This window comes from Mobula hypostoma, chromosome 5, assembly GCF_963921235.1.
Source record: "Mobula hypostoma chromosome 5, sMobHyp1.1, whole genome shotgun sequence".
In the NCBI taxonomy this organism is placed as follows: domain Eukaryota; kingdom Metazoa; phylum Chordata; class Chondrichthyes; order Myliobatiformes; family Myliobatidae; genus Mobula; species Mobula hypostoma.
This window is the reverse complement of record NC_086101.1, coordinates 141,821,540-141,847,920: the sequence shown is the minus strand read 5'-3', so window position 1 is coordinate 141,847,920 and position 26,381 is coordinate 141,821,540. Positions and strand designations below refer to the sequence as shown.

Here is a 26,381-nt window from a genome sequence, read left to right as displayed (position 1 = left end):
GCCTGGGAGCATGGGACCCAAGACTCCTTCACCTCCGCCTGACACAAGAGGAGAGGGAGACCAGTCAAATGCAGGCAGACGATGCTGAACACCTGTACGTTTTCCACTCTAGTTCTCAACTATTTTAACCTTGCTTGACTTTATCGATATGGAGTAATGAAGCCAATCATGAGCTTGCCTTTTGCCATCAGGCCTCGACACAGTGTCCACCTCCAGCAATGGTTGCCCCAGCCGTACCTGCACTCCCAAGAGTCTAGTTTGCTAAATCCCTTAGGTGGTCATTTAGTCAGTTCAAAAGAGCATCCTTAAAAGAGAAATTACAGGCTGCAGTTCAGAAGTATATCTACTAGAATATCCAGTAGTTTAGTGAGCTGTCTGCAAAATTTAACTGTTGGTTGATGATGCTACCTGGTCATCCTTGTACTTGTACTCCTGTTCTTCAATACTTTCTAGGGCCTACCACTCTCTGTTGCATGATCTGCCCTTATTAGTCCTCCCAAAGTACATTACCTCAGTGTTCAAAATTAAGTTCCATCTGCTATCAATCTGTAATCTTACCAATTGATCAATAGCATCCTGTAGATTGAAACCAACTACCCCACTATGAATACCACCAATATTTGTCATCCAATATCTTACTAATTATACCTCCGATATTCATATCTAACTTGTTAATGTATACAATAAACAGTAAGTGTTCACCACTAATTTACGGTACACTATTTGTGTCATGCTTCTGATTACAAGACTGGCTGTCCACCTTCAGCCTCTTAGCACACTAATTTTGGATTAGATCTCCCATAAACCTTTCCAAGTGTAGATTCATTTATTCCTCAGAAACTTCCAGTAACATTCTTACCACTGACATTGGACTCACAGGCTTGTAATTACGCTGCTTATCACTACTATCTTTCTTGAATAAATAAGAAAGAAGGCAGCACCAGGAAATTGCAAATGTATTCAGAAACTAGCAAAAACCATAGCACTTTCTGAGGATAGAGCAAGTTAAAATAATATTTAATTGAAGTTCAAATTTATGAGGGGCTTTGATAGTTTTCCCTGCACTCTAGCAAGTGAAAGGAGAACCAGTATCAAGATTTAAGATTACTGGGTCAAAAGAACAGAAAGGGGGATGAAGTGTTACTGATCACATACAGCAAGGTGCAATGAAATTTGTTGTTTGCTCACACACTATACATGGTAATAATAAATACAAGTGCGAAACAGCAAAATGGTGCAAACTGCTGCCTTAACCAGAGATGATTTTTGCTCCAGATAGATCAGCATTCTCTCAGACTTCCACACAAGTGATATCAAAAGCATCCTGATGGGGAGGTATGACAACAGCTCTGCTCCAGACTGTCAGAACTTGCAAAGGGTTGTAAACTGCTCCTCATGTCCTTCCATCCAACCTATTATCACGGCGCCTTACATTAGGAAGGCTAACAGTATTATTAGGACTCCCCTCACTCCAGTCTCTATTTTTCTCTTCTATCTTCTAAAGAAAGTCCAGATGAGCAGGCTGAAGAATGTTCGTCTTTCCGACTGCAATCAGTGATCTGAAGCAATCAACCCCCTCATATATCCCTCGACGTTCTTGAACGCTTAATTCTAGCCTACGTTGTCACTTTAACATTTCATTTTGCAGCGTTCCATCATTTTGTGCTTGTTGTATTTATTACCACCACGTACACTGCTAACTCCGTGAGCTTCAGGCGAGCGAGAAATTCCACTACAGCCTGATGAATATGACAACAAACTAACCTGATCTGGTCACCTGTACAAAATAGTAGGGAAAGAATATATAAGATAAGGACACATTTGGTTGTGCTGTGGGGGTTAGAGTGGGGATAAATTGGCAGGGCGTCATTAACAACAGCCATCAATGCGTGTTTAGGTCTTCTACTACTACTAAGGCGAGGCATTAGGTCGCAACTCTAAAACAGGCAGATTAAGGGTCTCGATACGAAACGTCACTGTGCACTTCTCTGCAAAGGTGCTACCTGACCTACCGAGCTCCTCCGGCATCTCGCGAATTGCCATACAAACCACAGCCTCACCTCTGGAGGGAGATGTGGCCTGCAGGAGGGAGTGACGGGCTAGCGGGGATTCCTACCGCCTTTGACCGAGCACTCTAGCGCTCCTACACTCCTTGCCCCGTGGCTCTGGGAATCCAGAGGATCCTATCCTACCATCCCAGACACTACTCATTAAACCCGGTAACTACCTCTTACCTTCTGCCGGCCAGCTCCCGCTACGGGTCCCATCCGTTTCCCAGCAACCAGGGCCCGCCCCCCGCGCTACAGCTCTCGCGAACTCTGGCGTGGCGCTCTCGCGAGATCTCGGTACATTTAGGCGGGTAGTGTAAGTATTTGCGCTTTGATATACGGGAAGGTCGAGTCTGTCTGTCTGTCTAATACGGGAGTCCCAACCAATTCCTATTTCTCACTCCCCAGCCCATCAGGGCCTCTCACCTGTAGCCTTCCGCATTGCCATGCAGGCGACACTCAACCTTCCCCCTCCGTTCATCTCTTCCTTACCTTTGCCCTTCAATTCTCCTTGCTACCGTCCTTTCCCCTTCCCACTGCCTCCACCTGCTTCAACGCCCTCTATCCCCACCCCTCCTCCCTTACCCTCAGAGCGCATCACCATCACAATCATTATGTACTCTTCTCCTCCTCCCCATTCAACATCTACTTCACTTGCCGAATCATGAAGACCCATGAGCGATAGTATCTCACTTCCCTGAACCTTTCTGAAAGGCTTCTAACCCTTATGGAATTCCTGCCACTCCACCTCCACCACTTTTCACTGTATTTCTGCCAAATCAACACTGAATACTAAACTCCAGCCTGTTGTTTCACTCCTTTCAAAGCTGTTCGTGATCCACTGATCATTCTCTGTTTATCTCGTATTATAAATGTTTCTCATTTTATGTTGTCTCTGTAGTTTGTAGGCAATAATGGAATGTCTCAAATGAATACAATTACTTTCCCAGGGTGTTAGCACAACTGAGTATCATCTCAACATGTTGACTGTCCATTTCTCTCCATACAGGCTCCCCAGCCCACTCAGAGTTCTTCCAGCATCTTGTGTGTTCCACTGTTATGTTTGAACTCACAAAACCTGCAAGTGCCCTGCTTTTTATCATCTTTCAAATAATACAAGTGAAAACGGATCATCAAAAGCAAGAAAATTGAAAATCCTGGACATGCACATCAGGCCAGGTAGCATCTATGGATGAGAAACATTTCTTGTTGATAATCTTCCATCAGAATTTAGAAAAGTTTGAGGAAAACGTGTTAGAATGTACAGAGAAATGAAATGGGAAAGCTGTACTGAGTGATTAAATGACAAAATAATAGTGTTTTTTGAAATAGTTATTTTAATATTGTGTCTTTGCACTGTACTACTTCAACAAAACAATAGATTTCACATCATAAACATTAGTAATTCTGCATTTACTGGAAATCCATAACAACACACACAAAATGCTGGAGGTACTCAACCGTCAGGCACCATCTATGGAAATAAACAAACAGTCGACGTGTCAGGGTCTTCAGGCCAAGACCCTTCATCAGGACTGGAAAGGAAGATGGAAGACACCAAAATAGAAAGGTGTGGAGAAGGGAAGGAGGTCAAGCTAGAAGGTGATAGGTGAAGCCATGTGGGTGGAAAAGGTAATGAGCTGGAGAAGAAGGAATGACAGACAATAGACAACAGGTGCAGGAGTAGGCCATTCAGCCCTTCGAGCCAGCAGCGCCATTCACTGTGATCATGGCTGATCATCCACAATCAGTACCCTTTTCCTGCCTTCTCCCCACATCCCATGACTCCGCTATCTTTAAGAGCTCTATCTAACTCTTTCCTGAAAGAATCCAGAGAATTGGCCTCCACTGTCTTCTGAGACAGAGCATTCCACAAAACCACAACCCTCTGTGTGAAAAAGTTTTTCCTCAACTCCACTCTAAATTGTCTACCCCTTATTCTTAAACTGTGGCCTCTGGTTCTGGACTCCCCCAACATCGGGAACATGTTTCCTGCCTCTAGCGTGTCCAATCCCTTAATAATCTTATATGTTTCAATCAGATCCCCTCTCATCCTACTAAATTCCAGTGTGTACAAGCCCAGTCGCTCCAATCTTTCAACATATGACAGTTCCGCCATTCCCTGGAATTAACCTCATGAACCTCACTCCCTCAATAGCCAGAATGTCCTTCCTCAAATTTGGAGACCAAAACTGCACACAATACTACAGGTGTGGTCTCACCAGGGCCCTGTACAACTGCAGAAGGACCACTTTGCTCCTATACTCAACTCCCCTTGTTATGAAGGCCAACATGCCATTAGCTTTCTTCACTGCCTGCTGTACCTGCATGCTTACTTTCAGTGACTGATGAACCTGATCTCGTTGTACTTCCCCTTTTCTTAACTTGACACCATTCAGATAATGGTAATCTGCCTTCCTGTTCTTGCCACCGAAGTGGATAACCTCACATTTATCCACATTAAACTGCATCTGCCCACTCATCCATCCTGTCCAAGTCACCCTGCATTCTCATAAGATCCTCCTCACATTTCACACTGCCACCCAGCTTTGTGTCATTTGCAAATTTGCTAATATTCCATTTAATCCCTTCATCTAAATCATTAATGTACATTGTAATTAGTTGCGGTCCCAGCACCGAGCCTTAAAAAAAAAGGTCACTGCCTGCCATTCTGAAAAGGACCCATTAATCCCTACTCTTTGTTTCCTGTCTGCCAAGCAGTTTTCTATCCACGTCAGTACCCTACCTCCAAACGTCGGCCCGAAACGTCGACTGTACCTCTTCCTAGAGATGCTGCCATGGCCTGCTGCGTTCACCAGCAACTTTTATGTGTGTTGCTTGCAGGCCGTTGTCTCCCACACCATCACCGATTTTATCCGCTCAGGGGATCTCCCATCCACTGTTACCAACCTTATAGTTCCCACACCCCACACTGCCCGTTTCTACCTCCCACCCAAGATCCACAAACCTACCTGTCCTGGTAGACCTATTGTCTCAGCTTGCTGCTGCCCTACTGAACTCATTTCTGCATACCTCGACACGCTTTTATCCTCCCTTGTTCAATCCCTTCCTACCTATGTTCGTGACACTTCTCAGGCTCTCAAACTTTTCGATGATTTTAAATTCCCTGGCCCCCACCGCTTTATTTTCACTATGGATGTCCAGTCCCTATATACTTCCATCCCCCATCAGGAAGGTCCCAAAGCTCTCTGCTTCTTTTTGGATTCCAGACCTAACCAGTTCCCCTTCACCACCACTCTGCTCCGTCTAGCGGAATTAGTCCTTACTCTTAATAATTTCTCCTTTGGCTCCTCCCACTTCCTCCAAACTAAAGGTGTAGCCATGGGCACCCATATGGGTCCTAGCTATGCCTGCCTTTTTGTTGGCTTTGTGGAACAATCTATGTTCCAAACCTATTCTGGTATCTGTCCCCCACTTTACCTTTACTACATCGACGACTGCATTGGCGCTGCTTTCTGCATGCATGCTGAGCTCGTTGACTTCATTAACTTTGCCTCCAACTTTCATCCTGCCCTCAAGTTTACCTGGTCCATTTCTGACGCCTCCCTCCCCTTTCTAGATCTCTGGAGACAGCTTATCTACTGATGTCTACTATAAGCCTACTGACTCTCACAGCTATCTGGACTATTCCTCTTCTCACCCTGTCTCTTGCAAAAATGCCATCCCCTTCTCGTAATTTCTCTGTCTCCGCCGCATCTGCTCTCAAGATGAGGCTTTTCATTCCAGGACAAGGGAGATGTCCTTTTTTAAAGAAAGGGGCTTCCCTTCCTCCACCTTCAAATCTGCTCTCAAACGCATCACCCCCATTTCACGCACATCTGCTCTCACTCCATCCTCCTGCCACCCCACCAGGAATAGGTTTCCCCTTGTCCTCACCTACCACCCCACCAGCCTCCAGGTCCAACATATACAGTAATTCTCCGTAACTTCCGCCACCTTCAACGGGATCCCACCACTAAGCACAGCTTTCCCTCCCCCACCTCTGCTTTACGCAGGGATCGCTCCCTACACGACTCCCTTGTCCATTCGTACCCACCCCCATCCCTCCCCACCGATCTCCCTCCTGGCACTTATCCGTGTAAGCGGAACAAGTGCTACACATGCCCTTACACTTCCTCCCTCACCACCATTCAGGACCCCAAACAGTCCTTCCAGGTGAGGCGACACTTCACCTGTCAGTCGGTGGGGTGATATACTGCGTCCAGTGCTCCCGATGTGGCCTTCTATACATTGGCGAGACCTGACACAGACTGGGAGATCGTTACGCTGAACACCTACGCTCTGTCTGCCAGAGAAAGCAGGATCTCCCAGTGGCCAAGCATTTTAATTCCACGTCCCATTCCCATTCTGATATGTCTGTCCATGGTCTCCTCTACTGTAAAGATGAAGCCACACTTAGGTTGGAGGAACAACACCTTATATTCCGTCTGGGTAGCCTCCAACCTGATGGCATGATCATTGACTTCTCAAACTTCCGCTAGTGCCCCACCTCCCCGTCGTACCCTATCCATTATTTATTTATACACACACATTCTTTTTCTCTCTCTCCTTTTTCTCCCTCTGACCTTCTCACTATACCCCTTGCCCATCCTCTGGGTTTTCCCCCCCTCCCCCTTTTCTTTCTCCCTAGGCCTCCTGTCCCATGATCGTCTCATATCCCTTTTGCCAATCAACTGTCCAGCTCTTGGCTCCATCCCTCCCCCTCCTGTCTCCTCCTATGATTTCGGATCTCCCCCTCCCCCTCTCACTTTCAAATCTCTTACTAGCTCTTCTTTCAGTTAGTTCTGACGAAGGGACTCGGCCCGAAACGTCGACTGTACCTCTTCCTGGAGATGCTGCCTGGCCTGCTGCGTTCACCAGCAACTTTTATGTGTGTTGCTGAAACTCTAGCATCTGCAGATTTCCTCGTGTTTGCCCTATCCCCAATACCATTTGCTCTAATTTTGCCCACTAACTTTCTATGTGGGACCTTATCAAAGGCTTTCTGAAAGTCCAGGTACACTGGCTTTCCCATGTCCATTTCATAGTTACATTCTCAAAAAATTACAGAAGAGCAGTCCCCTTCCCCTTCGTATATCCATGCTGACTCAGACCTATCCTGCTACTACTATCCAAATATGCTGCTATTTCATCTTTTATAATTGATTCCAGCATCTTCCCCACCACTGATGTCAGACTAACTGGTCTATAATTGCCTGTTTTCTCTCTCCCTCCTTTCTTAAGAAGTGGGATAACATTAGCTACCCTCCAATCCACAGGAACTGATCCTGAATCTATAGAACATTGGAAAATGATTACCAATGCGTCCACGATTTCTAGAGCCACCTCCTTAAGTATCCTGGGATGTAGACCATCAGGCCCTGGGGATTTATCAGCCTTCAGTCCCATCAGTTTACCTAACACCATTTTCTGCCTAATGTGAATTTCCTTCAGTTCCTCTGTTACCCTAAGTCCTCTGGCCACTATTACAACTGGGAGATTGTTTGTGTCTTCCCTAGTGAAGAGAGATCCAAAGTACCTGTTCAGCTCGTCTGCCATTTCCCTGTTCCCCATAATAATTTCACCCGTTTCTGTCTTCAAGGGCCCAATTTTGGTCTTAACTAATTTTTTCCTCTTCATATACCTAAAGAAGCTTTTACTATCCTCCTTTATATTCTTCGCTAGCTTACCTTTGTACCTCATCTTTTCCCCCTGTATTGCCTTTTTAGTTATCTTCTGTTGCTTCTTAAAAGTCTCCCAATCCTCTGGCTTCCCGCTCGTTCTGGCTATGTTATACTTCCTCTCTTTTATTTTTATACTGTCCTTGACTTCCCTTATCATCCACGTTCGCCCCTTACTCCCCTTAGAATCTTTCTTCCTCTTTGGAATAAACTGATCCTGCACCTTCTGTATTATTCCCAGAAATACCTGCCATTGTTGTTCCACTGTCATCCCTGCTAGGGTATCTTTCCAGTCAACTTTGGCCAGCTCCTCCCTCATGGGTCCATAGTCCCCTTTATTCAACTGTAATACTGACACTTCTGATCTTCCCTTCTCCCTCTCAAATTGTAGATTAAAACTTATCATATTATGGTCACTACCTCCTAATGGCTCCTTTACCTCGAGTTCCCTTATCAAATCTGGCTCATTACAAAATAGTAAATCCAGAATTGCCTTCTCCCTGGTAGGCTGTAATACAAGCTGCTGTAAGAAGCCATCTCTGAGGTATTCCACAAACTTCCTTTGTTGGGGTCCAGGACCAACTTGATTTTCCCAGTCTACCTGCATGTTGAAATCCCCCATAACAACCGTAGAATTACCTTTGCGACATGCCAATTTTAACTCTTGATTTAACTTGCACCCTATATCCAGGCTACTGTTGGGGGCCTGTAGATAACTCCCATCAGGGTCTTTTTGCCCTTACAGTTTCTCAGTTCTATTCATACTGACCCTACATCTCCTGATTCTATGTCCCCCCTCGCAAGTGACTGAATTTCATTCCTCACTAACAGAGCCAACCCACCTCCTCTGACAACCTGTCTGTCTTTTCGATAGGATGTATATCCCGTAATATTCATTTCCCAGCCCTGGTCCTCTTGCAGCAATGTCTCTGTTATTCCCACAACATCATACTTGCCAATTTCCAACTGAGCCTCAAGCTTATACTCTGTGCATTCATATATAATACTTTTAATCCTTTTAAAGTAATACTTTGACAGGAGAGGAGAGTGGCCCATAGGGGAAAGGGAAGAAGGAGTGGGACCAGAGGGAGGTGATAGGCAGGTGAGGACAAGAGGTAAGAGGACAGAGTGGGGAATGGAAGAAGATGGAAGGGAGAAGGAAAAAGAAAAAAAGAGTGAAAAAAATTGCCGGAAGGAGATATCGATGTTCATTTCACCAGGTTGGAGGCTAACTAGACAGAATATGAGGTGTTGCTCCTCCATCCTGACACTGGCCTCAACATAGCAGAGAGGTCGCCATGGATCGACATGTCGAAACAGGAATGGGGATAGGAATTAAGATGATTAGCCATCAGGTAATCTACTTTTGGTGGATGGAGCCGATATTCTCAACAAAACAGCCCCCAAACTGATGTATTTTTCACAGTATGTGGTAGCTTGTCCCCACTTACAGCCAGAAAGTGGTATAGCAGTTAAACTAATGGTTTGTCACCTTTCTCATTTTTCATTGGCTCTCTGGGCACATTGCCCAGGTGATGTAATTGTTTTAATTATGTAGCCTATTAACTAGTATATTTCTCTCTTTGGAAATTTCCTTATCTATAAACCTAGCAATTATAGGCCTGTGAGTTTGACGTCAGTGGTGGGTAAATTGATGGAAAGTATTCTTAGAGATGGTATATATAATTATCTGGATAGACAGGGTCTGATTAGGAACAGTCAACATGGATTTGTATGTGGAAGGTCGTGTTTGACAAATCTTATTGAATTTTTTGAAGAGGTTACTTGGAAAGTTGACGAGGGTAAAGCGGTGGATGTTGTCTATATGGACTTCGGTAAGGCCTTCGACAAGGTTCCACACGGAAGGTTAGTTAGGAAGGTTCAATTGTTAGGTATTAATATCGAAGTAGTAAAATGGATTCAGCGGTGGCTGGATGGGAGACGTCAGAGAGTAGTGGTGGATAACTGTTTGTCAGATTGGAGGCCGGTGTCTAATGGTGTGCCTCAGGGATCTGTGATGAGTCCAATGTTGTTTGTCATATATATTAATGATCTGGATGATGGGGTGGTAAATTGGATTAGTAAGTATGCAGATGATACTAAGATAGGTTGAGTTGTGGATAATGAAGTATGTTTTCAAAGCTTGCAGAGGGATTTAGGCCAGTTAGAAAAGTGGGCTGAAAGATGGCAGATGGTGTTTAATGCTGATAAATGCGAGGTGCTACGTTTTGGTAGGACTAATCAAAATAGGACATACATGGTAAATGGTAGGGCACTGAAGAATGCAGTAGAACAGAGGGATCTAGGAATAATGGTGCATAGTTCCCTGAAGGTGGAATCTCATGTGGATAGGGTGGTGAAGAAAGCTTTTGGTATGCTGGCCTTTATGAATCAGAGCATTGAGTATAGAAGTTGGGATATAATGTTGAAATTGTACAAGGCATTGGTAAGGCCAAATTTGGAGTATTGTGTACAGTTCTGGTCACCGAATTATAGGAAGGATGTCAACAAAATTGAGAGAGTACAGAGAAGATTTACTGGAATGTTGCCTGGGTTTCATCTCCTAAGTTACAGAGAAAGGTTGAACAAATTGGGTCTTTATTCTTTGGAGTGTAGAAGGTTGAGGAAGGACTTGATTGGCAAACATCACCTGTCCAGCTCTTGGCTCCATCCCTCCCCCTGCTGTCTTCTCCTATCATTTTGGATCTCCCCCTCCCCCTCCCACTTTCAAATCTCTTACTAACTCTTCCTTCAGTTAGTCCCGACGAAGGGTCTCGGCCTGAAACGTCGACTGTACCTCTTCCTAGAGATGCTGCCTGGCCTGCTGCATTCACCAGCAACTTTAATGTGTGTTGATAGCAGAAACCACACTGGGTTCTACTCCTGTACCTAATAAAGTGGCCACTGAGTGTACATTGGAAATGCTAATTATCTGAAATGTAAAACTTAGTGCTAGGATTGAAAGGTTATAATATGTTCAATCCGAAGGCGAAGTGCTATTTCTTCTATTCACATAAAGATTAATAAGAACAGTTCAATAGGTCAAGGGGAGTGAGGTCAGGGTTTGAGTGGAAAAAAAGAATTCAGTTGATCGGTGACTGGTAGCGTAGGGTCATGCATGCAGAGAAAATGGAAGTTTTTCTGCAAATAGTCTGTCAACCTGCTTTTGCTTTGCTCAGAGTTGACAGAACCACACTGTGAGTAATGAATACAGTATGTTATATTGGATAGAGTACAAAGCAAAGTCCAGTTTATTATATGCACAATTACCTCTATGCACAGGTGCAGTGACAACTTGCAGCAATGTCACAGGCGCATAGCATCATAAAAACAGTATTCACAAGAAAAATACAGAAATTAAACATATACACAAGTTTTACATAACACAATTACAAGAACACCATTAGAACAATAAAAATCCATTTTACTGCAAAGTTCAAAGTAAAATTTATTAACAGACTACATATATCACCACATACAACCCTGAGATTCTTTTTTCCTGTGGGCATACTCAGCAATCTATAGAATAGTAACTGTAAACAGGATCAATGAAACAGCAAGAGCACATAAGACAACAAACTGTTGAAATGCAACTCTAACTAAATAGCAATAAATAACGAGAGCATGAAATAACAAGATAAAGAGTCCTTAAGATGAGATCATTGATTGTGGGAACATCTCAATAGATGGGCAAGTGAGTGTATTTATCCTATTTTATTCAAGAGTCTGAAGTAGAGGGCGAGTAACTGGTTTTGAACCTGGTGGTGCGAGTCCTGAGGCAATTGCACCTTCTGTCTGATGGCAGCAATGTGAAAAGAGCATGGCCTGGGTGGTGAGGATCTTTGATGATAGATGCTGAGTTCCAACAACAATGATACTCTCAATAGTTAGGAGGGTTTTACCTGTGATGTACTGGCCTGAATCCATGTAGGATTTTTGGTTCAAAGGCATTGGTTTTCCCATACCAGGCTGTAATGCAGCCAGTCAATACACTTTCCACTGAACATCTATTGAAGTTTGTCAAGGTTTTTGATGTCATGCCAAATCTTCACCGCCTTCTAAGGAAATAGAGGAGATGTCATGCTTTTTTTGCAATTACATCATTTATATGATCAAACAAAGTTGTCATATTATTGCTATACTGACATGTAGTAACACAAAATTAAATTTGTTCAGGTTGGTTCAAGAACCAGATGGTTGGAGGGAAGTGGCTGTTCCTGAACGTGGTGGTGTGGGATCGAGACTTCTGTACTGTCTGCTCTGTGGTTACTGTGAGGAGATGGCATGGCTCAGATGGTGGGGACCTTTGATAATGGATCTTGCCTTCTTAAGGCAGCACCTCATGTGGATACTACCAATGATGGGGAGAGATTTGTTCTTGATGTAAATTGCTTTTTATTAACACAATACACTTTGTTCATAATAAAAAAAATATATATTTGCATTACTGTCCCAGGGAAAACCATTGTTTCATCAAAGTTTAATGGATAGTGGGATAGGTTTGGAGAATGATGGCTTGATTATGATACTGCATTTTGCATATTTAAATTTTCTAATGAGGCACTAAGTAAGACATAGTCAGCAATCACATCTTGATACCAGCTCCACTAAATTTTGGTCCCATTTTTTGCTTGATTATGATCTATGTATCAGTTTATGGGGCATAGCAAAACTGAAAATTTCCCTCAAATATGTTTACTAGAGAAAAGATGTTACCACAAGGGGGAGCATTTGATTACATTAAAAAATAACTGCAATTGATGTTTTCAGCATTTTGTTCGTCAGAGGATAGTACACCCAATGTGCAAAATGCTGATCAGAGATTTGGGGCAGGGGATTAATTCCAAAATATTTCACTTTCCCTGTAATTCTTTTGCTTTACAGAGGCACTAATCAGAAGTATTTAAATGAAGCCAGATTTTTTTTTCAGTTTCAGGAAATGTTACTGGTGATACATTTTGCATAATTTAATGACAGTGAACCAAATGATAGATGTGCAGATTCTCACTACAGACTAATATTTGAATGAGAATTGAAAGAATAGCAAGCTTTCCTCTGAGGTAATAATTCTCTTCCAGTTAGGATCAAACATAACTGAAAAATGCTTTGGCAATGTAAAATTGCACAAGGATCATGGCATCCTTGATATTTACAATAAAGAAAGTAGAGCTCTTTAAGCTAATCCCACTTCTCAACTTTTAGTGGGCAACTTCATAATTTATAGCACCTCATGTTCACTTGTGATCATTCTGGGGATGTTTGCATCCATCACACTCTTTCAGCCAGACTTCCAGTCATGCTCTTTGGTTGAAAAATTAATTTCTCCATTCTGCATAATCTATCTACTAGTTATTCATGTCACCTTGTTAATGAGCTCAATAATAAAGGAGATGGGTTCCCATGTTAATTCTGCCAAGGGCTCACATATCCTATGCACCTCAATTAAATGCAAACACGAGGAAATCTGCAGATGCTGTAAATTCAAGCAACACACACAAAAAATGCTGGTGAACGCAGCAGGCCAGGCAGCATCTATAGGAAGAGGTACAGTCGAAGTTTCGGTCCGAGACCCTTCGTCAGGACTGAATATAGATGCTGCCCGACCTGCTGCGTTCACCAGCATTTTTTGTGCACATTGCACCTCAATTAAATCTCATTTCAGCCTTGTCATTTCAAAAAAAATCTAGTCTTACCATTACAATCTCTCCTCATAACTAAAAGTCGCCATGCTTTGCATCATCTTTTTAAATCCCCTCTGTACCCTCTTGACTGCAAGTGCATCCTTCACATAAAGGTTAGAGAGGGAATGAGAATCAGAATTATTGTTTATTTTGTGGCAGTGCAAAGATGTAAAACGACAATAAATCACAACAATAAATAAATAATGTAGGAAACGGGAATAACAAGGTAGTGTTCATGCACCATTCACAAACCTGATGGCAGAGGGGAAGAAGCCATTCTGAATTGCTGGGCGTGGGTCTTCAGACTCCTGTACCTCCTCCCATATATGCTGGATGTTGCCTTCCTGAGGCAGTGCCTCTTGAAGATGTCCTCAATGGCAGGGAGAATTATGCCTGTGATTGAGCTGGCTGAATGAACAACCTTCTGCAGCTTCTTGCAATCCGGACCAGGCAGATGTTTGAGTTGGTTAACAAGGGAAAGGGTGATAGGGGAGAAGGACTTCATTTAGGATGAAGTCAGAGAGCAGTGTCTGATTAAGTGATTGGCCAAAAAATTAATTAAGTCATTAGGTCGATACCAAAGATCGATCAATAGATCAAAAATCGAGATGTGATGGCTGGAGCCCCAAGTCTGCTGGGGAAGAAGAAGGTCCAATATCTGTGAGCCAACAAGTCCACCAGGACCTGGAAGCTGAGGAAGATGGCCTGCCCTGGGGTTAGAGGATTGTGTATGCGTGTGGGTGGGAGGGAGGAACAGCGCTTGTTTTTGCTGTTCTTGCTTTGTTGCTTAGTACGGTGTGTTCTGTTTCCTTATATTCTAAGTCGTTCTGCCAAGCATGGTGAGCATGCTATGCTGGTGCAGGAGTGTGTAGCAACAATTGCAGGCTGCCCCCAGTATATCCTTGGGTGTGTTGATTATTAATACAAATGATGTATTTCACTGGATGTTTTGATGCACATGTGATAAATAAATCTGTCTAAAGTAGCTCGAGAAGAGTCAGAACAAGAGCAATGGGCAGGACGACCACTTCGTGTGTATGACTGTATGAGCTAAAGCAGTTGGTCGAAAGAAAATTGAAATAATAAAATTTATGAACTAATTCTGTATTAACTATTATATGAATTGAATTCACTGGTATTCACTCTCCATTTATTTACTGAGTCATTGAAATAATTTGCTCATTAATTTAATTCCAAGTATTCAAGTTCAAGATTATTGCTCTAGGCACACATGTATGGGGTATTGTTGCCAGGAAGTTCAGCTTTTTGCAGCAGCAGTACAGTTTGGCAGGTGAGATTTGTGGCTGTGAGAACAATCTCAAGTTCTGGGGCCTTGAGATGGTGGTGGTATGAGTTGACTCTGAGACTGTAGGAAGTGGTTCATTCTGACAGCTCTGAATGCCTTTCTTCTCATTTTTCAGACACATTCATTCTCTCCATCTCTTCCCTCTTTTTTCTTCTTCTAGTTTGTGCATCTTGATCTTGGGAAGGTATGTTTATTTCTTTGGAGTATTCTCTTACTAATCCTCCTATTGCTCCCTTTAAGATCTGATCTCTTGGTTTCGTCATCTTCCATATCATCTGTGGAATCCTGTTTTCATATCTCCATTGACTCCTTTCTTTTTGGCCTTCCATTCACCCAGCTGGGCTTTGGTCTGTGCATTTAGATTTACAAGCAGCTTTTTGCTCCATACTTGAAGTTCATGCAATAATCTTAATGTACGCAGAGTAGCTGCGTTCTTTATACTCACAAAAGCTGAATGTTTACAAATTTCCTGAAGTTCCTTGAACTCTCTTCCAGTTTAAAACCGAGCCACATTTCACAGGTAACTGCCTGATTAACATATGAGAAGCTTTCTCAGATATGTTGCCAACAAAACCTGTTGTAGTCGGACCACTGCTTTTGTCACTTTCATAATTCCTCTAAGCAGCATGCTCCTTCCAGCAATGGTTCATGGTGTACAACGTGGAGACAGTTGTGGCATCATTCAGTAACTTTCTTAGTTCACTTTCAGTTGGAGTCTTTGCAGGGATGTGGCATGCAAATGATGGACGGATCTCCAATCAAGTTGTAATTGTTTCAGCCAATCTCATCCCCACAATGCTGGTCCTTCTGCTTTTACCACGTGCATGCCCAATGTGGCTTGTTGATTGTTGTATTTCACAGCTACAAATGTCATTCCCACAGGACTCATCTTTACTTCAGTATAAGTTGTTAGATAGATATCTGGTTTAGAAAGTATGCATTATGATCAGAGATTAAGGGAGCTAGGGCTTTACTCTTTGGAGAGAAGGAGGATGAGAGGAGACATGATAGAGGTGTACAAGATAATAAGAGGAATAGATAGAGTGGATAGCCAGTGCCTCTTCCCCAGGGCACCACTGCTCAATACAAGAGGACATGGCTTTAAGGTAAGGGGTGGGAAGTTTAAGGGGGATACTAGAGGAAGGTTTTTTACTCAGAGAGTGGTTGGTGCGTGGAATGCACTGCCTGAGTCAGTGGTGGAGGCAGATACACTAGTGATGTTTAAGAGACTACTAGACAGGTATATGGAGGAATCTAAGGTGGGGGCTTATATGAGAGGCAGGGTTTGAGGGTCGGCACAACATTGTGGGCCGAAGGGCCTGTACTGTGCTGTACTATTCCATGTTCTCTGTTCTATCTGCGGGCTTTAGTTTGATATCTTTAAAATACTGTTCAAACTCATTTTGTGGAATGTCTGAAACATAAAAACATTTGAAATAGGAGCAGGAGTAGGCCATCTGGCCCATTGAGCCTCCTCTGCCATTCAATAAGATCATGGCTGATCTGGCCATGGGTTCATCTCCACCTACCTGCCTTTCCCCATAACCCTTAATTCCCCTACTATGCAAAAATCTATCCAACCTCGCCTTAAATATATTTACTGAAGTAGCCTCCACTGCTTCATTGGGCAGAGAATTCCACAGATTCACCACTCTTTGGGAAAAGCAGTTCCTCCTTATCTCCATCCTAAATTTACCCTTCCAAATCTTGAGGCTGTGTCCCTTAGTTCTAGTCTCACACGAGGGGAAACAACTTTCCTGCCTCTATCTTATCTATCCCTTTCATAATTTTATATGTTTCTGTAAGATCTCCTCTCATTCTTCTGAATTCCAGGAAGTACAGTCCCGGGTGACTCAATCTCACCTCATAGTCTAACCCCCTCATTTCTGGAATCAACCTGCAAACCTCCTATGCATTGCCTCTAAAGCCAGTAGATCCTTCCTCAAGTAAGGAGACCAGAACTGCACACAGTACTCCAGATGTGGCCTCACTAGTACCCTGTACGGTTGCAGCATAATCTCCCTGCTCTTAAATTCAATCCCTGTAGCAATGAAGGCCAACATTCCATTTGCCTTCTTGATAGCCTGCTGTACCTGCAAACCAACCTTTTGTGATTCATGCACAAGCACTGCCTTGTCCCTCTGCACAGCAGCATGCTGCAATCTTTTATCATTTAAACAATAACCCGATGTTCCATTTTTTCTTCCAAAGTGGATGACCTTGCATTCATCAACATTGCACTCCATCTGCCAGACCCTTGCCCACTCACTTATCCTATCTATATCTCTCTGCAGACTCCTTGCATCCCCTGCACAATTTGCTTTTCCACTCAATTTAGTATCATCAGCAGATTTAGCTACATTACACCCAGTCCCCTCTTCCAGATCGTTAATGTATATCATGAAAAGTTGCAGGCCCAGCACCAACCCCTGCAGCACACCACTCACAACCGAAGGAACATCCATGTATCCCAACTCACTGTTTCCTATTGGTTAACCAATCCTCTATCTATGCTAATGCATCACCCCCAACTCTATGCATCCTTATCTTATGGATATGTCTTTTATGTGGCACCTTCAGAACATATAAAATGTGGCACCTTCAGAAACATAAAATCATCTTCCAGAAATCCATGTAAATAATGTCCATCTGCTTCCCTCTATCCACTGCGCTCATTATATCCTCAAAGAACTCCAGTAAGTTTGTCAAACAAGACATGCCTTTTCTGAATCCTTGCTACATCTGCTTGATGGATCCATTTCTTTTCAGATGCCTCGCTAATTTCTTCTTTAATGTTAGTTTCAAGCATTTTCCCAACTACAGATGTTAAACTAACTGGCCTATAGTTACCTGCCTTTTGCCTACATCCTTTTTTGTACAGTGTCATGACATTTGGCTTCTTCCAAACCACTGGGACCTGCCCAGAGCCCAGAGAATTTTGGTAAATTATCTCCAAAGCTTCTACTATAACCACTGCCATTTCTTTCAGTACCCTGGGATGCATTCCATCAAGACCAGGGAACTTGTCTATCTTTAGACCCACAAGTTTGCTCAGCACTAGCTCTTCAGGGATAAATATTGTATCAAGGTTCTCACCTCCCATTGAATCCATATCATCTCTCTTTGACATATTAGACATGTCCTCCACTGTGAAGACTGAAACAAAATAGTCATTCAAAGCCTCGGCCGTTTCCTCATTGCCCAATATCAATTCCCCCTTCTCATCCTCCAAGGGAACTATGCTCACTTTAGCCACCCTTTTCCACTTTATATAATGACAAAAAATTTTACTGTCTGTTTTTATATTTTGGACAGCCAAACCAGTGTCTAATACCATATCAATAAATTTACCATTCACTTCGGATGTAAGACATTTTACTTTTCTATTACTTACTGGTTTTTCACCTGGCACCTACCAGCCTTCTCCTTCCCACCCTCCCCCCACCTTCTTTATTGGGCCTCTGCCCCTTCCCTCTTCAGTTCTGACGAAGGGTTCCAGCCCGAAACGTTGACTGATCGTTTCCACGGATGCTGCCCGACCTGCTGAGTTTCCTCCAGCGTGTTGTGAGTGTTGCTTTGGCCCCAGCAGAATACTGCAGAGTATTTTGTGTTTAATTTTCTATTGTTAGCTTGTGAATCTCAAGGGTACCCAGTCCTGTTTCAATCTCATCATGATCAGATTTTTTATCAACAGCATGCAGATTAGTGCTCTTTTTGAAACTGCAACTTGACTTTTATCTTTTCTCTGTGCAGTCCACTTATTTTTGTCTGCCTGACATGCTGTTTGTATGTGTCCCACTTTGTTGCATTTTCAAAGGTTCAAAGGTTTAATTTAATGTCAGAGAAATGTATACAATATACATCCTGAATTGCTTTTTCTTCGCAAAGCATCCACGAAAACAGAGAAATGCCCCAAAGAATGAATGACAGTTAAACGTGAGAAATCCAAGTTGCCCCACCAGCTCCCCCCTCCCACGCGTAAACAGCGGCGAGGAACAATCCCCCCTCCCCCCCACCAGCAAAACAAAAAGCGCACCCGCACAAGCGTGACCTAAGCGATAGCAAAGGCACAGACCTTGCAATTACCCTAAAGACTATCGCAATTCATCTGGCATTCGGCAACCTACAGGTTCTCTCTCTCCCTGTCAAGGGAGAGGGAGGTGTCCCCCATTTTCACAGCGAGAGGGAGACATAGCAACAACCTGCTGGTTTATGATGTTAAAAAGAATTTTCTGCAAATTTCACCATTAAACCTGCATTTGTTTGGTGTATGTGAGCAGCTGCTCCAATGATAACACAAATTGTTCAGCCAGGCTGGTTTCTGTTTAGACATTGCAATCTTGTTCACGCTCACTTTCCGTAATTTAATTGTATCTCTGTCCTTTGAAACAGCGATTTCAACTGCACTTTTGAATGTAAGTTGTGCTTCAGTTAGGAGCCGTTTTTGAAAGCTCTCTTGTAAGATTCCACAAACTAAATGACCTCTCAGTGCACCTACTTCTTTTTGATTCTGCTTATGAAACCCAAAACATTCTGCAGTTAATAATGGCTTTGGCTTAAGTGTTCTTGCATTACTTTTACAATAGCAGCTAAGCTCATTTCTGATGAATTGGTTGGAGCAGTTAAATGTCAAAGCAAGCTGTATGTCTTTAAACCGAATGAACTCAGCAAAACTGATACTTGTTTCTCATTGGTTATTTCATTTGCTTCAAAATTCTGCTCAATTTGCTCAGTATGTAAAATCTAGTTACCTATTGTGTAATCAAATGTGTCAATCTTTCCGATGCAGCCAGCCATTTTTGTTTTTTTAATGATTATTATTATCACCCACTACTCACTTTTTACAAGGCTGTGTATTCTTCTGTTTTCTGACATTCTTTTTAAAAAATCAGTTATGGCACCCCTTCTGAAGAACAGATGCTAGGCTGCTTTTATTGTTTTTAAAATTTGACCGTTACTCGCTTCAATTTTTCTCAAACATCTTGGTGCACTTTAACAGATTGGTAGCCATCTTAGGTTCATTTTAAAAATACCTCGTTGCCAATGTTATATTTTTTAACTTCAAAACATTCAGCTACTTCAAAGGAAGATACAGGAGTCCAAAATGCAGGTCTAACTTTGAGTTTACTGTAAGCAAGCTGAACACTTATCATGTGGTAGAGTGAAGACATAGGCAATTAACATATAAGCAGTAACCTGTTTTCTTAGCATTCTGAGAGCTTCTCATGAAGTCAGAGTTTATCAGAAACTTTTCCAAATAGCGAAACTCGTGATTCCCCTTTCTTGATGTCTCTGTTTCCATCTCTGGTAATAAGCTATGAACTGACATCTTTTATAAACCTATTGATTCCCATAGTTATCTTGACTATACCTTTCTCCATCCTATCTCCCGGAAAAATGCTATTTCCTTTTCTCAGTTCTTTCGCCTACACCGCATCTGTTCCCAGGACACAGCTTTCCATTCCAAGACATCAGAGATGTCCTCCCTCTTCAAAGATCTGGGTTTTCCTCCCTCCACTATTGATGCTGCCCTCACCTACATCTCTATTTCCTGAACATCCACACTCATCTTCCTGCCACCTTAACAGTGATAGAATTCCTCTTGTCCATACCTCCCTCTTGTCCAGCTTCCACATCCAACTCATCATCCTCTGCAACTTCTGCTGTTTCCAAAGAGACCCTACCACTAAACATATCTTTACCTCCCCCCTCCCGCTTCCCACAGGGATCACTCCCTCCGTGATTCCCTTGTCCATTCATCCCTCCCCACTAATCTCCCTCCTGGCACTTATCCCTGCAAGTGGTCTGAGTGCAACATCTGCCCATACACCTCCTCCCTCACCTCCATTCAGGGCTCCAAAAGGTCCTTCCTGGTGAGGCACACTTCACCTGTGAATCTGCTGGGTTTATCTATTGTTTCTGGTGCTCCCAATGTATGTACATTGGTGAGACCCATTGTAAACTGGGGGACCACTTCGTTGAGCACCTCTGCTCCATCCACTACGAAAGGAACTTCCTGGTGGCCAAATATTTTAATTCTAATTCACATTCCTGTTCCAATATGTCGGTCCATGGCCTTCTCTTGTGCAAGATGAGGCCACCCTCGGGGTGGAGGAGTAACACCTTACATTCCATCTGGTACCCTCCAACCTGATGGCATGAATATTGATTTCTCCTTCCAGTAAAAAATTTCAATCCCCCCCTCCTCTATTCCCCACTCTCACCTTTTACCTCTTCTCCAGCTGCCTATCACTTTCACACTGGGCTCCATCCTCCTTCCCTTTCTCCAATGGTCCACTCTCCTCGGCTATCAAATTCCTTCTTCTCCAGCCTTTTGAATTTTGAAGCCACTTGGCTTCATCTATCACCTTTCAGCTAGCCCCCTTCCCCTCCTCCCACCTTTTTATTTTGGCATCCTCCCCCTTCCTTCTCAGTCCTGAAGAAAGGTATCGCCCCAAAACCTCGACTGTTTACTCATTTCCAGAGTGCTGCCTGGCCTGCTGAGTTCCTCCAGCATTTTGTGTGTGTTGCTCTGGATTTCCAGCATCTGCAGACTTTCTCGTGTTTGTGATTTGTAGCTCTTGACTCATCTTGTATTTCCACATACACTTAATGTGCATCAGCACTAAAGCAAGAGAAGCCTGGGGTGTTTGTGTATTAGAAGGTGGATGCCTTTATTCAGCCTGTCATTTCTAGCACACTGTATTAACATATTTGAGGTAGAAATTGAGAAAGCCCCACAAGTCACTATAGCTTTATCCAATCTTTACAAGCAAACATCAACACAGCCCTTAGGATATTGAATCTGGTCACTTAACCAGTAGTGCACAGATGAACAGAGACCTGATCAAACTTTATCGTGCTTTGCTCAGGTCATGTTGCTTCATGCACAAACATCTTCACTCAGTATGATTAGTGTATTGAACATTTTTCTTTGGCAGCAAATGGCTTGAAAATAAAAGGAGATTTTCAGGGCAATTGAGTCACCAGAACAAGAAAAATGCTCTGCTCCATTTGACATAGAAACATGAGCTTTCACTTGCTTCTTGATGTGTCATGAATCAATCTGTTCCAAAGTAAATAACAGTCAATTAAAATCAATTTTCTCCTTGTTTGGTAGGCTTTCCTCAAATTGAAATCTGCATTTATGAATTCTTCATTTATCGGCAATTATAATCAGCAATCCAGGCTGAAACGTGTCTAATTCAGAATAGATGAAGCATGCTTATAGCTAGGAGTTGATTTTGTAAAGGTGCGGAATGTTATTCAAGACAAAAATCCTCTTGATGTAAGCCTGCTTTCTTCCCTGAGAATGAGCTTTAAAAGAGATGTGTGGGACTAGAGCAGACAGGATGTAATATCCAGGTTTTATTATTCACTCGCTGTCTGTTTATCTTTGCCTGGATTTTAGTCACAAAGGTAACAATTTATTTGGAGCATCTTCACAATAGGACTTAAAAGCAAGTGATTTAAGGCAGGAAATGTTGATGGCATAAGATCTGGTTTGAGCTGCTGATTTCCTCCAGCATTTTGTGCTTATTCCTTTGGATCTCCAGTATCCACAGAAACTCTTGTATTTAAAATAATAATGTTCTTTGCCAACTTGGTCACTTGTTGATAACTGCTTAGTACTTTCTAAGTTGCATAATCTGTGTGTGGTTACTGGGTGCATAGCTGCTGACTATATAAGCACAAAGAGTTGATTTGTTAATCCTGTGACGACCACTGTAATAAAAATACACAAATTTGTATTTTTATATCAGGCTTCGCCCAAGGGTAATTGTTAACTCTCGTTAACTTTCCTGCCTCTTATTCCAGAGAAATGCAGCTAGTTATACCATTTTAACTGTGACTTTATATGAGATCAACTAAACTGCAAAGCTTTAAAAATCAAAACCTGAAACATACTGTCTACATAGATTTTGTGCTACTTATAGCTTGTCTCTTCTTAGTAGATCATTGAAGTTAAGCTATCTGGTGTAGCTTAACTGTTTAATAAGATGCAACATTCTAGTGTTCAGACTTGGCCACAAGTTTTAAATATGTCTTCTAAACTCAGAGTTCAAATAACAGCATGCAGATTAGTGCTCTTTTTGAAAGAACTTGACATTTATCTTTTTTTCTTCCTAGTGCAGTCATTTATTTTTGTCTGCCCAATGTTTTTTATACCTGTCCTACTTTGTTGCATTTCTTGTAAGTTTCGCATTTAAACTTGCATTGGGTGGTGTATGTGAGCCCTCGCTACAATTTTAACACGATTTGTTTCACCAGGTAGGTTGCGTTTCCATGCTGCGATTTTGTTCACGATCACTTTTATTCCTGACTGCAACTCAATTGCATCTCTGGCTGCTGTTTCCATTGATACAGCAATTTCAACTGCTCTTTTAAATGTGAGTTGTGCTTTGGTTAGGAGCCATTTCTGAATGCTTTCTTGTAAGATTGGATAAACTAAATGAATCATTAAGCCAATCACTGAACTGACAATGCTTGGATAATCTCTTCAGCAAAGCTCATTTTGACTAGTTTGGTTAGAGTAGTTAAACTTCAAAGCAAACTGTATGCTTTCATCAATTGCACCCAGTATCACTGACTATTTCATTTGCTTCAAAGTACTGCTTAATTCATTCAGTATAATCTGTTGTGCAATTGAATGTGACTATCTTTCTGATGTAGCTAGCCATTTAGAAACATAGAAAACCTACAGCACAATACAGGCCCTTCAGTCCACAAAGCTGTACCAAACATGTCCTTACCTGAGAAATTATCTAGGGTTACCCATAGCCCTTTATTTTTCTAAGCTCCATGTATCTATCCAGGACTCTCTAAAAAAATCCAATCATATCCAACTCCACCACCGTCGACGGCAGCCTATTCCACGCACTCACTACTTTCTGCTTAAAAAACTTACTCCTGACATCTCCTCTGTACCTACTTCCACACACCTTAAAACTGTGCCCTCTCATGCTAGCCATTTCAGCCCTGGGAAAAAGCCTCTAACTATCCACACGATCAATGCCTCTCATCATCCAACACAACTCTATCAGGTCACCTCTCATCCTCCGTCGCTCCAAGAAGAAAAGGCCAAGTTCACTCAACCTATTCTCATAAGGCATGCTCCCCAACCCAGGTAACATCCTTGTAAATCTCCTCTGCACTCTTTCTATGGTTTCCACGTCCTTCCTGTAGTAAGGCGACTAGGACTGAGCACAGTACTCCAAGTATAGTCTGACCAGGGTCCTATATAGCTGCAACATTACCTCTCGGCTCTTAAACTCAATCCCATGATGATGAAAGCCAATGCACCATATGCCTTCTTAACCACAGAGTCAACCTGCGCAGCAACTTTGAGTGTCCTATGGACTCAGACCCCAAGATCCCTCTGATCCTCCACACTGCCAACAGTCTTACCATAAATACTATATTCTGTCATCATATTTGACCTACCAAAATGAACCACCTCACACTTATCTGGGTTGAACCCCATCTGCCACTTCTCAGCCCAGTTTTGCATCCTATTAATGTCCCACTGTAACCTCTCACAGCCCTCCACACTATCCACAACACCCCCAACCGTTGTGTCATCAGCAAATTTACAAACCCATCCCTCCACTTCCTCATCCAGGTCATTTATAAAAATCACAAAGAGTAGGGGTCCCAGAACAGATCCCTAAGGCAAACCACTGGTCACTGACCTCCATGCAGAATATGACCTGTCTACAACCACTCTTTGCCTTCTGTGGGCAAGCCACTTCTGGGTCCACAAAGCAATGTCCCCGTTGGGGTATCTTATCAAATGCCTTGCTAAAATCCATATTCACTATATCTACTGCTCTACCATCATCAATGTGTCTAGTCACATCCTCAAAATATCCAATCAGGCTCGTAAGGCACGACCTGCCTTTCACAAAGCCATGCTGACTATTCCTAAACATATTATGCCTCTCCAAATGTTCCTAAATCCTGCCTCTCAGGATCTTCTCCATCAACTTACCAACCATTGAAGTAAGACTCACTGGTCTATAGCTTCCTGGGCTGGCTCTACTCCCTTTCTTCAATAAGAGAACAACATCTGCAACCCTCCAATCCTCCAGAACCTCTTCTGTCCCCATTGATGATGCAAAGATCATTGCCAGAGGCTCAGAAAACTCCTCCCCCACCTCCCACAGTAGCCTGGGGTACATTTTGTCCAGTCCCAGTGGTTTATCCAACTTGATGCTTTCCAAAAACTCCAGCACATCCTCTTCCTTAATATCTATATGTTCAAGATTTTCAGTCCGTTATAAGTCATCCCTACAATCGCCAAGATTCTTTTCCATAGTGAATACTGAAGCAAAGTATTTATTAAGTAGCTCTGCTATCTCCTCCTGTTCCATACACACTTTTCCACTGTCACACGTGATTGGTCCTATTCTCTCACATCTTATCCTCTTGCTCTTCACATACTTGTAGAATGTCTTGGGGTTTTCCTTAATCCTGTCCACCAAGGCCTTCTCATTGCTCCTTCTGGCTCTCCTAATTTCATTCTTAAGCTCCTTCCTGCTAGCCTTATAATCTTCCAGATCTCTATCATTTCCTATTTTCTTGAACCTTTCGTAAGCTCTTCTTTTTTTCTTGACTAGATTTTCAACAGCGTTTGTACACCACGGTTCCTGTACCCTACCATCCTTTCCCTGTCTCATTGGAACGTACCTATGCAGAACTCCATGCAAATATCCCCTGAACATTTGCTACGTTTCTTCTGTACATCTCCCTGAGAACATCTGTTTTCAATTTATGCTTCCAAGTTCTGTCCGATAGCCTCATATTTCCCTTTAGCCCAATTAAACACTTTCCTAACTTGTCTGTTCCTATCCCTCTCCAATGCTGATAGAATTGTGATCGCTATCTCCAAAATGCTCTCCCACTGAGAGATCTGACACCTGACCAGGTTCATTTCCCAATTCCAGATCAAGTACAGCCTCTCCTCTTGTAGGCTTATCTAGATATTGTGTCAAGAAACCTTCCTGAACACACCAAGCAAACTCCACCCATCTAAACCCCTCACTCTAGGGAGATGCCAATCAATATTTGGGAAATTAAAATCTCCCACCGCAACAACCCTGTTATTATTACACACTTCCAGAATCTGTCTCCCTATCTGCTCCTCGATGTCCTTGTTACTATCGGGTAGTCTATAAAAAGCACTCAGTAGAGTTATTGATCCCTTCCTGTTCCTAACTTCCACCCACAGAGACTCCGTAGACAATCCCTCCATGACTTCCACATTTTCTGCAGCCGTGACACTATCTCTGATCAACAGTGCCATGCCCCCACCTCTTTTGCCTCCCTCCCTGTCCTTTCTGAAACATCTAAAGCCTGGCACTCAAAGTAACCTTCCTGCGCCTGAGCCACCCAGTTCTCTGTAATGGCCACAATATCATAGCTCTAAGTACTGATCCATGCTCTAAGCTCATCCGCTTTGTTCATAATACTCCATGCATTAAAATAGACACGTCTCAAACCATCAGTCTGAGCGCATCCCTTCTCTATCACCTGCTTATCCTCCATCTCGCACTGTCTCCAAGTTTTCTCTATTTGTGAGCCAACTGCCTCTTCCTCCGTCTCTTCAGCTCAGTTCCCAACCCCGAGCAGTTCTAGTTTAAACTCCCCCCAATAGCCTTAGCAA

General features: G+C 42.8%; 1 protein-coding gene and 1 long non-coding RNA gene across 4 annotated transcripts in view; one reads left to right on the top strand and one right to left on the bottom strand.

The window, feature by feature from the left end:
- fktn (fukutin) overlaps positions 1 to 2,294 on the bottom strand; it is a 34,054-nt gene extending 31,760 nt beyond the window's left edge. For all 3 annotated transcript variants that reach the window (XM_063049106.1, XM_063049109.1, XM_063049108.1), the window contains exon 1: positions 2,235 to 2,294. The gene's annotated coding sequence lies outside the window, so the exon portion shown is untranslated. The remainder of the gene's footprint in view (positions 1 to 2,234) is intronic.
- LOC134347058 (uncharacterized) overlaps positions 1 to 13,207 on the top strand; it is a 34,614-nt gene extending 21,407 nt beyond the window's left edge. Inside the window, exons 2-3 of the long non-coding RNA XR_010018065.1 lie at positions 3,058 to 3,227; positions 11,906 to 13,207. This is a non-coding gene — a long non-coding RNA (uncharacterized LOC134347058). The remainder of the gene's footprint in view (positions 1 to 3,057; positions 3,228 to 11,905) is intronic.
- The last annotated feature ends 13,174 nt before the right edge of the window (positions 13,208 to 26,381 follow it).